Source organism: Capricornis sumatraensis, chromosome 7 (genome assembly GCF_032405125.1).
Source record: "Capricornis sumatraensis isolate serow.1 chromosome 7, serow.2, whole genome shotgun sequence".
NCBI classification, from domain to species: domain Eukaryota; kingdom Metazoa; phylum Chordata; class Mammalia; order Artiodactyla; family Bovidae; genus Capricornis; species Capricornis sumatraensis.
Genome location: NC_091075.1, coordinates 88,011,284 through 88,025,963, shown reverse-complemented (window position 1 = coordinate 88,025,963; position 14,680 = coordinate 88,011,284). Strand labels below are relative to the sequence as shown.

At 40.0% G+C, this 14,680-nt stretch overlaps 1 pseudogene; it reads right to left on the bottom strand.

Moving 5' to 3' along the window:
- Nucleotides 1-3,230: 3,230 nt before the first annotated feature.
- Nucleotides 3,231-6,899, bottom strand: LOC138082049 (chondroitin sulfate synthase 1 pseudogene; annotated as a pseudogene).
- Between the last annotated feature and the right edge of the window lie 7,781 nt (nucleotides 6,900-14,680).

Sequence of the window (14,680 nt, the reverse complement as noted above, 5' to 3'; positions counted from 1 at the left end):
CTAAAGGAAATCAACACTGAATACTCATTGGAAGGACTGATGCTAAATCTCCAATACTTTGGTCATGTAATTTGAAGAGCTGAATCATTGGAAAAGACCCTGATGCTGGGAAAGATTGAAAGCAAAAGAAGAAGGCGGTGGTAGAGGGTGATATGGTTGGATGGCATCAATGACTCAATGGACATGAGTTTGAGCAAACTCAAGGAGATAGTGAAGGACAGGGAAGTCTCAGTTCCGTTCAGTTCAGTCTCTCAATCCTGTCCAACTCTTTGCGACCCCATGGACCACAGCACGTCAGGTCACCCTATTCATCACCAACTCCCATAGTTTACTCAAACTCATGTCCATTGAGTCAGTGATGCCACCAAACCATCTCATCCTCTGTCATCCCCTTCTCCTCCTGCCCTCAATATTTCCTGGCATCAGGGTCTTTTCCAGTGAGTCAGCTCTTCGCATCATGTGGCCAAATTATTGGAGTTTCAGCTTCAACATCCGTTCTTTCATGAACACTCAGGACTGATCTCCTTTAGGATTGACTGGCTGGATCTCCTTGCAGTCCAAGGGACTCTCAAGAGTCTTCTCCAACACCACAGTTCAAAAGCATCAATTCTTCAGTGCTCAGCTTTCTTTATAGTACAACTTTCACATCTATACATGCCTACTGGAAAAATCATAGCCTTGACTAGACGGACCTTTGTTGGCAAAGTAATGTCTCTGCTTTTTAATATGCCATCTAGTTTGATCATAACTTTCCTTCCAAGGAGCAAGCGTCTTTTAATTTCATGCAGTCACTATCTGCAGTGATTTTGGAGCCCAGAAAAATAAAGTCAGCCACTATTTTCACAGTTTCCCCATCTATCTGCCATGAAGTGATGGGAACAGATGCCATGATCTTAGTTTTCTGAATGCTGAGCTTTAAGCCAACTTTTTCACTCTCCTCTTTCACTTTCATTAAGAGGCTCTTTAGTTTCTCTTCACTTTCTGCCAGAAGGATGGTGTCATCTGCATATCTGAGGTTATTGATCTTTCTCCCAGCAATCTTGATTCCAGCTTGTGCTTCATCCAGACCAGCATTTTTCATGATGTGCTCTGCATATAAGTTAAATAAGCAGAGTGACAATATCCAGCCTTGACGTACTCCTTTCCCAATTTGGAACCAGTCTATTGTTCCATGTCCAGTTCTAACTATTGCTTCCTGACCTGCATACAGATTTCTCAAGAGGCAGGCCAGGTGGTCTGGTATTCCCATCTGTTGAAGAATTTTCCAGTTTAGTGTGATCCACACAGTCAAAGGCTTTGGCATAGTCATGCTGTAGTTCAAGGGCTTGCAAAGAGTAGGATAGGACCTTGTGACTGAACAACAATTACCAGACATTTCTTTCTGATAGATCAACTTCCCTTAAATGTCTCTACTTGTCTTTGCTTATTTTGTTTTACCCGATCGAATGAAGAGTTTTCTGCTTGCTTTTGAAATCCTTGCAGATTTCTGTGATTTGAGCATTCCCTATATTGAAATGCTTTATTCTGATTGAAGTCTCTTTGAATTTAAGTTTGGGCTTCCTTGGTAGCTCATGTGGTAAAGAATCTGCCTGCAATTCAGGAGACCCTGGTATGATTCCTGGATTGGGAGGATCCACTGGAGAAGGGATAGGCTACCCACTCCAGTATTCTTGGAGAAGGGAACAGCTATTGGCCGGGAGAATCCATGGACAGAGGAGCCTGGTGGGCTGTAGTTCATGGGGTCAGAAAGAGTTGGGCACAATTGAGCAACTAATACTTTCACTTTATCCAAGTTTGGATTTGCATTTATTTGACATGACAAATGAATTTTGACCAAAAAACCATGCCTATTTAACTTCCTCTCTGTATAAACCAACCAGTCCATTCTGAAGGAGATCAGCCCTGGGATTTCTTTGAAAGAAATGATGCTAAAGCTGAAACTCCAGTACTTTGGCCACCTTATGAGAAGAGTTGACTCATTGGAAAAGACTCTGATGCTGGGAGGGATTAGGGGCAGGAAGAGAAGGGGATGACAGAGGATGAGATGGCTGGATGGCATTGCTGACTCGATGGGCATGAGTCTGAGTGAACTCCGGGAGTTGGTGATGGACAGGGAGGCCTGGTGTGCTGTGATTCATGGGGTTGCAAAGAGTCGGACATGACTGAGTGACTGAACTGAACTGAACTGTATAAAATGTTTAGTAAAATAATTCTAAAATAGGCATATAATGAGACTTTTGCTGCTGTCAATACCACTCTTTCCTAGTTCAAGCTCTTATTTCTCACAATTATTTTAATAGTGTTCCGATGGACTTTATTTTCTGTCTATACTCCCTCTCAGTTGACCTGGCCAAACTCTACCTTACATAATATACCTATATAAGCCATCCAATCTTATCACTCCTTTATCACATGATAGTTTAGTTGATGATTAATTGTTTTTACAGCCATATTTAAAGCCATACACTAAGTTGTTTGGGCTTCCCTATGGCTCAGACGATAAAGAATCTGCCTGCAATGTGGGAGACCCAGGTTTGATCACAAGTTAGAAAGATTCCCTGGAGAAGGAAAATTTATGGACAGATAAGCCTGGTGGGCTACAGCCCATGGGTCACAAGGAGTTGCTCACAACTGAGCAACTAACATCTTCACTTTCACTTTTTCACTAAGCTGTGTAGTGCAGAGACTCTGGCTTAATGTTTTTTATATCCCCATTAGCTATCTAATGGCATGTGCATGTTTGGTCAAGAAATATCTGTTGAATGAGTGAATATAAGCTTCAGCCGGATCCTTCTTACCTAAAATAGTAACACTGTTCAACTGTTCTCTTCTAAAATTCAAGAGAACTTCTATATTCTCATGGCTTCAGTATCTATAAGTAGAGAAACCAATTATGGTTGAAGCTGATATTATTTTTCCCGGTACTTCACAGATTTTAAAAACATTGAAACTAATTTGGAGAATGATTTTTACCATCTTCCCCCCCCCACCCCCACCCCTGCACTTCTCATATGAGAATCAAAGGTTCAGGGTAGTTTTTTTTTTTTTTTTTTTTTTTTTTATCAGTATTTAAGATCTTTACTCTCCAAATGTAATAAAATTCTTCAGCTAAAACAGGAGTAATGAGGCAAAATGGTTTTGAAAAGTACAATAGAAAAATATTGTCCACTGGTTTATTTTTCCAAATGAGCAATAGGCTATTTACAAATAAGCAGATCTCCAATGATGTATATTAAAATGACAAAACTATTACTGTTTGAAATCTAAATGAAAAAAACATTTATTAAGGCACATTTGTTCTGTGAGTCTAAAACAAACTTTCTGGTGTAATGACAGATTCATTTCACTTTTGTCCCCAAAACACATGAGCACCAGGATTATCAAAGAACACTCAATATTTAGTAAAACAGTAAGGAATGTAAAAATTGAGGAGAGGGAAGAGGTTTCAAAAAGAAATCTTTGGAGATCAGTTTACTGCAAATAAAATATACTAAACACTCCTTATACACATAAATACTAATAACTAACAGAAACTTGGGAAATGGTAGCGCTCTAAACAATGGATATTAAATAAATTAAAGGTATTTCAGATACAAAGGATAGAACAAAACAGTAATTAAAAATGAGACACCCATCTCCGTCAACATAACACAGATAGGATGAAGTGAACAAAATCGGATACATTTTCTCCCAATGCTTTCATTAGGGTTAGGTTTTGTTTATTTTGTTTAACCTTGCATACATTACATTTATGGCAATAATTCTTCTTTGCCATTCTAAATATTAATATTTTATCTTTTAAAAAGAAGGGTCTGGAGAGGAGAAAGTGTCAGACTCTTCTTGAAATCTAATGCCAGGTCCATCAGGCCACACTAATCGCAATAAGAACAGCCATCTATCTTACTATGCTTTCCTGCTCCCCTTGTTTTGAAAAAATGAGACAAGTTTTGGGGAAACAATCACTTTTGGAAAGCTCTTGAGGACGATGACATAGCTACTATCACATTTCCTTATTTGACAACTGGAACATGAAATGGCTTAAAAAAACTGTTGTAAAAAAGACAAAAGGTAGAATCTGTGCAAAGTTAACAGTCAAAACAAAACATTTATCAGAGTTACAGTGTTTTGTTACAATAATACTTTGCAGTAATGTTCATGTTTTCTGCCATAGGACTATAGCAAAGAGGTCTGAAAAAGAAATATTAAAAAAAAGTTTTGCTCCTCAGGTACATTTCAAGTCATAATTAAGCACGTCTGCTACATAATGTTTAGCAAGAAAATGTGTTCAAAAGGCAAACATGATCACATTTTTGTTCAAAAAGCTCAATCTTCAAGGAGTCCTTTGTAAGAAAACCATGTGTAAAATATATCCCCTTGTATGGACTTCAAAAACTGATCGTACAAAAAAATTTTTGAAAAATAAATTAGATTAATTAAAAATGTCCTTTCCAGCAAAGCTGGACATTAGGCTGTCCTCACTGAGCCATTATTATTGCTGTTTTTACTATAATTTGGGTCATTTTTCTCTAACCACATTTCAGCCAACTGCTGTGTGGACCCATATGTTGATGCTTTGGACCCCAAGCACATTTTGTACTGTTTGGGATCAAGGTTGGGATCGCAAAAGACAGGATGGTGGACATGGACTACTCCTACTTCTTGGCTCCTAAATGTCTTCAAACCTGCCTGGACAACCTTGTTGAAAAGGTCAACATCCTCAAGCCCCCAGCCTTGGATAGAAACATCAAAGCCGCCTACTCGGACGAGATCTCCCTTATGAATACAAGTGATGCCAAACCCATAGTTTCTCCAGAAGCCAGTTTTTTGAGTAAAGGCAAAATGGTTGTCACTGGGGACCTTTCCACTATAAACAATCTTTGGATCATACTGGCTAAAGATGATTGGAAAATATATTTGTTGGCCCAGAACTGTATTTGCTCGACATCGCTGGAGAAATTCTGCAGTAAATACAAGGTCAACGTCACAAAAGAAGAGCAAAGATTCATTATTAAACTGAGATGATCCCACTTCTAGGGCCAGAGCTCTTGAAAATTCTCCAGACACGGGCAAAATCTGCATGTCGGCTTTAGGGTACTTAATGTGGTAGTCTCTCATGAGTTCAACTTGCTTGGCCTTGTCAGGGTTGGAGTCAGAATTGAAAAGCAGAACAACGAGCTTGACGTTCTGATTCGGAATGAGGCATGTCTTCTCAAAGTTCCCCATAAATCTCACAAACATGTCAAACCGTCCAGACAAAGGAATCAATATATTGATCTTTTTTTCTTTGGGTTCTTTGTGCTCATTCTTGGACCCAGGAAGCTGAAAGGGAACAAGCTTCTTCAGGGAATTTGAGAGAAAGGACAAGGATCCGGATTCTTGATTGATTTTGCTGGCCAATTCCTTTGCGTCCAGCTCCTCGTGCTCCACAAACTGGATCTTGCTGAAGGTCTGCTGTAAATATGCGTGCCTCCGCACAGGGACCGTCATCTTCTTCCCTTTGTGCTTTTTGTACAGAAGCAGCAAGTCCAGAATGTACTCAGCCCCATACATGGGGTTCACTCGGCGATAGCCATACTGTATCTCCTTAAAATCGATTATGCGTCCTCTGGTCTTGGCGTTGGCGTTGATCATCTCCATGACCTGCATGACAATGTCATCCAAGGCCTCGCGCTGCGCGGAGTCCATCCCTCTTCGAGGGGGCTGGCTGTCAGCGGCTGAATACAAGTATTTCCCAGTCAGAAATTCCCATTCCAGAATCTCCTCTCGTTGGCGGGGCTGGAACCTCATGAAGGAAGGAGGGATTCCCAGCTGGAGGTCTTCTTTATGAATCTCGGTGTTGCTGTATTTGCTCATCAGGACAATCTCGCGGTGCAGCTGGATGGTGCGGTGGCGAAGCTCAGCGATTTTGCGGCTGAGCATGTAGCTGTGAAGCCTGTACTGGTAGGGCGGGTTTTTGTTCGGGTGCAGAGTGATGGCGCGATGAATTTTACTGTTATGGAGATCCCTAATGTACCCCTTCTTGTTCTGTTCATAGTTCTCATAAAAAAGCTGCTGCATCTGTGAAGAAATAAATAAGGTTTCTCGTAAGACCAGACGCACTGCACCCCTGCAAACCTTCGGACGCACCTTCCCACCTCAACGTCCTCGTGGGTCGTATACATTTCCCGGAGGCACTTGCCGATGTGTGGGACCATTCTCCGGAGAACTTCCCGACTCATGATCACGCCAGGCCCCCCCATACAGAAGTTCTCGCCAGGTTCCAGAGCAAGCTTCCCCATTTCTTCCGTGGTGCCCAGTCCCGTCTGCCCAAGAAAGAGGGGTTCACTACTATTCAAACTCCTCAGAAAACTCTCCAGACGGTCTCCTTTGATGTAAACATCATCATCTGCTCTCATAAACCATTCGTATTTGTCCAAGTAGTGGTCATGCATGTACTTGAGCATCATGAAAGACTTCTTCTGGGGCGGGTAGGAGTCGTCCACGCCCCGTAGAGGCACTACTGGAATTGAGATCGATGTGTCTGAACCCTCACTGGAGAAGAATTCAACTTTCCCAGGAATTGTCTTGGACCACGTCCTGAAGGCCGCCACCGCGCGGGTTTGCAGGTACTTCTGGGCGGTCATGACTCCCACGAAGAGAAAGTTCCTGTCGCGCGGGACGCCATCCTGGGCCTCGCTGTAGGGCCAGAGCCGCTGCCCGCGCGCATCCCCGCGCGCCCCGCCGGCCAGGGGCACCGCGGCCGCCTGCCCGGGCCGGCAAGCCTCGGGGCTGGCGCGGCGCCGCGGGCCCGCCCGCTTCAACTCGGAGGCGCGGGGCAGCACGAGCCGCGAGGCCAGCACGAAACCCAGCACGAGCCCGAGCAGCACGCTGAGCCAGGCGCGCCGGCCGCGCACGGCCATGCCCGCGCCGCTCCGCCCGCCGGGCCGCCGCCGCCGCCGCTCCGCGCGCCCTCAGCCCGCCCGCCGAGGCCAGCCCGCCCTACGCGGCCCCGCCCGGGCAGCGCCGCGGCTGCGGCGGGCCCGCCGTGCCCATCGCGGAGCGCGGGCCGCCCGCAGGCCCCGCGCCGGCGCTCGGTCCCGCTCGCGCGCCCCCGCCTTCAGGGGCGCAGCATGCCCAGCGCGCGCCGGCCGCGGCCCCCCGCCCGCGCCCCGCGCCCCGCGCCCCGCGCTCCCCGGCCGGCTCGGCTCCCCGCGCGGCGCCCCCCGGGCGCTCGGCTCCGCTGGCGCTGCGCGCGGCACGCTGATGTCCGTGGCCGGCGCCGGCGCGGCCGCTGCTCATCGTCCGGCTCCGCGCGCCATCGCCGCGGGGGCGCCGCACGTCCTCAGGGTAGTATTTTAGCTCACTTGGACTTTCAGTGTGAACACTGTTCTCTTTCAGACTGAACACAGCCAACGTATCTCCTTTAGCATCTCCTACATAAACAGGCCAAACAAAATCATAAACCATTATTCCCTGGAAGAAACAACAACAATTGAGAAAAAGATGTTAATGTTATATATCTTTTCCAAAGGTCATAGGTCCTAACACATTTATTTGCTAATCAAAGCCTGACAACTTTGCTCCATTTCTTTTTCCTCCTTCTGTAATTTGTTCATTAATTCAATCTATCACCAAACCTGAATGCCTTTTCTTAGGGCCTCTTTTTCAAATTTCTTTTAAGTTTTTCTCTTCCTTGACAGATATCAGTCCCCCTGACTCTCCACTCCATTTCTTCTGAGGGATTCCTGCCCACAGTAGTAGACATAATGGTCATCTGAGTTAAATTTACCCATCCCAGTCCATTTTAGTTCGCTGATTCTTAGAATGTTGATGTTCACTCTTGCCATCTCTTGTTTGACCACTTCCAATTTGCCTTGATATCTAGTCAAGGCTATGGTTTTCCCAGTGGTCATGTATGGATGTGAGAGTTGGACTGTGAAGAAGGCTGAACCCCAAAGAATTGATGCTTTTGAACTGTGGTGCTGGAGAAGACTCTTGAGAGTCCCTTGGACTGCAAGGAGATCCAACCAGTTCATTCTGAAGGAGATCAGCCCTGGGATTTCTTTGGAAGGAATGATGCTAAAGTTGAAACTCCAGTACTTTGGCCACCTGATGCGCAGAGTTGACTCACTGGAAAAGACTCTGCTGCTGGGAGAGGTTGGGGGCAGGAGGAGAAGGGGAAGACCGAGGATGAGATGGCTGGATGGCATCACGGACTCGATGGACGTGAGTCTGAGTGAACTCTGGGAGTTGGTGATGGACAGGGAGGCCTGGCATGCTGCGATTCATGAGGTCGCAAAGAGTGAGACATGACTGAGTGACTGAACTGAACTGAACTGAACTGAACTGAACTGAAGGGGGATCTATTATGTGTTCTTACCACCCACAACCACATAAAATAATAATAATCAAATAATAATAAAGGATGTGGGTGGAAATATTTATTGATGATGGATATGTTTATGGAGTTGATGGAGGTGATGCCTTCATGGATATATACTTATCCTCAAACTCTTACTCAATTAAGTGATTTTGGTACTTTGCTATCACAGTCCTTGGACATAATACAACAAGATACCTAGTATATGCTTGATAGATCAATTTATTAAGCATGCATGGTAGGTTTAAAAATTTTTTCAAAATATATGAACAGAGAAAAGAAAGTAGAAGCCAATTACATAGTTCAGAGAATATCATTATTATGTTTTAAAATATTGATATTTGATTCCAAGTGTGTGTTGTGCAACTACTTGACTGAATTGTTTTTCTTTGTTTTATTCACTTGAAAGATGGGTTTTCAACACAACAGAAAGAGTAAGAAATATCATGGTGAAAAATCTGTGGATAAAGAGAAAATGCTATATTAAATTTGAACTACAGAAAAAGTCATTAATAATAACATTATGCTTTTTTTTATTTTTGAGTTATATTAATGTATACTCATTTGTACCTGACCAAGTGTTCACAATTGCCCATTTGTTATCCCCTCCCTTTCTGCCTTCCAAGGTGCCCTGATGTCTGCTTGCCCCCAGCTGTGGAAAGGCACTAAATGGTAGAATGTGTCCTCTTATCAAATTATCATGAGTATCAGCTGACCAGAGTGGACACTTTTTCTGCCAGACCTGGTTGATCACTTCCTTCTGGCTACTCAACTTCCCCTAAAAGTTTCTCCCAACCTTTACACTTCTCACTTTACCCTGGAAAGAAAAGTCTTTTTCTGTTTTCTATCACCAACCTAATTCAGTCCCTTTGGTCTTCTGCTTAAACATGGCTTATACACCTTATCCAAAGATATCTTTCCCAAATAATAGTTTTAATACATCCTTCCCTTTTCAAATGTCTTTAACTATTATCTATACCTAGGGAGTCAAGTGAATGTCTTTGTCCTGTCATTAACGGCAAGAAGGAATTCAATTTGAGTGAAAGTCAGTGGGATAACAGCCAATGAAATGAAGCTCAGCCATGAAAAGGAACAAGTTATGTCATTTTCAGAGATATGGATGGACCTATAGACTGTTGTACAGAGTAAAGTAAGTCAGAAAGAGAAAAACAAATATCATTTATGAATGTATATATGTGGAATCTAGAAAAATGATACAGATTATATTATTCGCAAAGCATAAATAGAGACACAGACATAAAGCACATATGCATGGATAACAAGGGAAAAAGTAGGGGAAGGATGAATTGGAAGATTGGTGTTGATGGGTATATTACTATGTGTAGAGCTTCCCCGATGGCTAAGTAAGTAAAGAATCTGCTTGCAATGCAGGAGACACAGGAGACATGGGTCCAATCCCTGGGTCGAGAAGATCCCCTGGAGAAGGAAATGGCAACTACTCCAGTATTCTCAGAGGAACCGCCAGCTACCGTCCAATGAGTCACAAAGAGTTGGACATGACCGAATGATTAAGCATAATTAATATACCATGTGTAAAATAAATAACCAATGAGAATCTACTGTATAACACAGGGAAGTCGACTCTGTGCTCTGTGATGATCTAAATGGGAGAGAAGTCCAGAAAAGAGTGTGTGTGTGTATATATATATATATATATATGGATTATTCACTTTGCTGTAAAGCAGAAACTGTCACAGCAGTGTGAAAAAGCTATACTCCCCTGCCTGCTCAAAGAATAATTATAATACCTATTTTTTCCATGGGAAAATTAAAGTTTAGAAAAGATTAAGAAAAGTTCAAGGTTGTGAAATTGTCAGGAACAGCATACAACCACAAGGTGTTCTGGTCACCATAGCCCACTTTTTTGCCATCCTAGACAAGATGCTTACTTTTTGAAATATTTAGATAAATACATACAATTTAGAAAGACCTACACTAGGTGGCATTTCTCAAATGCGCTTCTTTTGGTTTGATGTCTTATGTTTTTCCTTGTTTTTAGCTGTCATCATTGATAGTTTTGGAGAATATTAAATGTTATTAGACCTGGCTTACCTCTCTAATCATGTCCTGTAGTTACTAAGCAGCATTTTAAGGAAATGGATAAGCAGGAGGATAATTTAGTGGATATCGTTGATATGGCTAATATTGTTGAAAATATCATCTCTGTATACAAACAAAAGGAAGGAGGAAATTATAGAGAATGAGACAATGACAGTGCAAATAATTTATTATAATTTCCATGAAAAACAGGTTATTAATGTTTGTAGGACCTTATATATTATCTATACAATTGTTTTTTCAAACTTTTAGATAGGTTTCACCTTTTTTAAAAAAGAATAATGGTTTTAAAGTACTAAAAGAACAATAATTCATTTATATTTTTACTATTTATCAACAATTTTGTTGTCTTATAATATACATGGAGCCATTGAGTATAGCCAACCACTCATAAATGGTTCAATATTACTTATATTACTACCTTCAAATTCCTACTTTGCTCATTCTTAAATCCAGGGAGGAGGAATTTACTAACTCCAGTTTAGGTGGACTTGCTACATCTCATTCTTAACTTATAAATGAGATACTATCTCTTGAAACTCCTATATTCCTAATATTCACTTTTGTTAATGTACTCCATCTCTCCTTCTGCATCTTTTTTTTTTTTTTGAAGCTATTTGAATTTATCTACTTACTGTATTAGTAAGAATTCTGGAGACCTATCAAACTGATATGACATGTCAAAATAATATGAGACACCAGTGATACATTTCATTAAGAAAAATGTTAAATAGATGAAATTGTCTTTCTTCTTTAACTTGGTCAACTAACATACATTAAGGACTTCATTACCTTCCAAAAGAATCAGAAAATGGTAACTGACCACATAATATATGTTCTTTAGCAGCCTCTATGGTCCTTTAGGTGTATATTGTACTTAGTATAATAAGAATTTCAATATTCTTCAGAGAAAGCAATTATTTACCAAACAGAAATAACTTTTCTTAGAAAATAATTGGCTTTATCAGGGTGGCATTATAGGTTTCTATGTAAACAGTAAAAATATACAAGTCTTTTGGGTCTTTACCTAGTGTATCATAAAAAAATAATTCAATGTATACTTAAGCTAATCATTGTATAGATATGTTTCAGAGATAAGTATGTATTCTCTTATAGAATAAATACTCCTAGTAGAAAATATTCTTATACTATACCACATTATCAGAGGAACACATACATGATTTTTTTCCGTTTCCAATGACGTTTCTGTTAAGGTAAAGAACAGATTAACATTTTAATACATGTTTTATTTTCAAATATTCCAGTGAAGGAAAGTGTCTTACCTCTTCAGATGAATCAGCTCTCTGGGAAAAAAGAAAAGAAGAAAATAGTTAACATTTTAATTTCTCAGTTATAAATTGAGTGTAAACATATATTAAGCTGCCACAATTCTGATTAAACAAAGAGGTAAAGTTTTGGATAACTGATACACTAAAAAATTTTTTTTTTGTTAGTTGAACGACATCTTTAATATGAGAAGAAATGTGAAGAGAAAACTTTTACTATTATTAATTTGCTATATTCAAATAGCGATTCACTCTGGAACAATTTCTTTTTTGTTGAAGGTGAGACAAATGTATCACTGTGAATTGGAGAATAAAATTGAAAATTAAGGTTTAGATTTGCTCAAGTCAAATGTTTTTTATGCAGGTATGTTCAAGTAGCTCAAAAGCTGCTTACATTCATATATTAGTTATGCTAATAGGGTCTGATATAAAGTCTTTTTCTGTCTCCTTCTTACTTTAAAAAATTTTTCTACTTCTATTATTTTATAAAAAATAATCTGTTACTGTGATATAAATAACCAATTTGTTTTTGAAAGATCCATGACAACTTGTTGGATTAACAGAAGTCATCTTATTTCTTGAAGATTATCTCAGTAACTAGACATAAAGAAAATCAAAGTGAAAGTTACCACTGCTTTCACAGAAGGAGAGACAAATTTAGAGGAAGATGAGAGCAATTCAGAGAGGTCAGTTTTGCCTAGTGACCCAAAGCAGTTAATGACACTACAGGGAAGCCCTGACATTTTGTAGATTTAGAGTTTTTAGTATTTAAATGTCTTTATTAGCACCTCAGACTCACATTTTTATGAGGTTATTTTAAAAAATTAATTTTCACACTAAGATTATTACACTTTTATGTCTCTGTGTGTTTAGTGTTTGTGTATGGATGTGACACTATATGTGTGTATATTAAAGATATATTCTAAGTCCTTAATGAATTTATGTAGTACAATTCAAGGAAAATATTCATTTAAAAACATTAAAATTTCTAAAGCATTGTTCAGGTAAATGCACATGCATGCATACTAGGTCACTTCAGCCATTTCTGACTCTTTGTGATGCTATGGACTATAGCCTGCCAGGCTCTTCCATCCATGGGATTCTCTAGGCAAGAATACTGAAGTGTGTTGCCATGCTCTCTTCCAGGGTATCTTCCTGACTCAGGGATTGAACCTATGTCCCTGAGGTCTCCTGAACTGGCACATATAGACCAAAACACATGAAACAAGACACTGGCTAATTTTGAAAACATATTCTTCAAAATTCCCAGTATACTTACAATCATGGCTAGGATGAGAGCCATAATAAAGACAAAGATAAAGATCTTCATATTTGGTGGAGTCCTGTGAAAGCACATGTGAAAAATCAGTAGCACATTCACTCTTTCATTTACACACCAAACATTTCATTTACACATCACACTATGTTCCAAAGCCTAGTGAAACAGACTAGAAATGCAAGGACAATTGAAACACATAAACACATTTCTTGACATCATGGAACTTAGGAACAAGTAGGGATCTTGATAAATAAAGGTAAGAGTTTTGATTTGAAAATACTAAAGTGCTATGAGGGCTTCCCTGGTGGCTCAGATGGTAAAGCGTCTGCCTACAATGCGGGAGACCGATGTTCGATCCCTGGGTCAGGAAGATCCTCTGGAGAAGGAAATGGCAACCCACCCCAGTACTCTTGCCTAGAAAATACCATGGAAGGAGGAGCCTGGTAGGCTACAGTCCATGGGCTCACAGAGAGTCAGACACGACTGAGAGGCTTCACTTAAAGTGCTATGAACACACAGAAAATGAACATCTTAAGTAGACCAAGAGAATGGAGATATTTAAAGAAGCAAAAGCATAAGTTGTGTTACATAATATACAGCAAGTGGGTAAGTAAAGTGTGGGTGGTCTGCAGAGAAACAAAAATGAGAGAGCATGAAAGTGAATAGTTCAGTCTGCAAGAAGGGCAAAAAAAGGTGTCAGGCTGACCATCTAGATTGCTGTTTTATATATATATAAGAGAGGTTTAGGAGGTAGAATGACAAGCAACAATCTACCTCCTAAACCTCTCTTAAACTCTGCCTTAATTATGATCCCAAATATCATTTACTGAAATTGTTTCTATTTGCAAAATTATCAATAAATAGCACACAGTTTATATATGGTTTCCAATTCATTTTAGGAATCAAAAAATTGCAAATAACATTATACTATATTACACATGAATATGTTAACTTTTTCCCAAAAATGAGACTCACCAGTCACGAAAGCTGAAATTCTGATGCTTCAGGACATGTTCTTTGCTAGAAAACTGCTGTTTAAATACCTTGAAATACTTCATTTGTTTTTATAATTGCATCAGTTATGAGATCTTATTATAGAACTGAAAAGACTTCCTAAAGTCTGTCCCGATAGACACTAAAAATAAACTTAACAGAGTGATTTTACAGAATAAATTTGTGAAGCGAGTGGCCAGGAAACCAGTGGACCCATTAAATGTTAATCCCCGTTAGTCTAGACAAGTGTGAATAAGACAAAGGCAAGGTGTGTTAGCATAAGTCAAGTGTAGAAATAAATGGAATGGCAAAAATGTTTCTGTAAAACACCATCTAGCCTATTTCAACAGATGTGTGCCCAAGTTGAAATAAGTATATAACAAAAATAAAATCATCTAATTAAAACTTTATGTACTTTCTAATAAATGGTGATAACTGACATAATGAAATGGAGTTAAGTGACTTTCCTACACATTACTAAATTGTACTTTTTTTCTATTGACTTAGAATATTTTAAGTCTTCAAGTCAAATACTTGTAAAAATTGGTAATCTTATGGGGTATTTTTTGATAAAATAATTATTAATTTTAAAGTCAAATGACCATAAAGTTCAGTATTTTCTATCTCTCATAGTAAGTAGATGCATATATCTTGAATGAATTTACTTCCTTTGAGTCTTAGGGG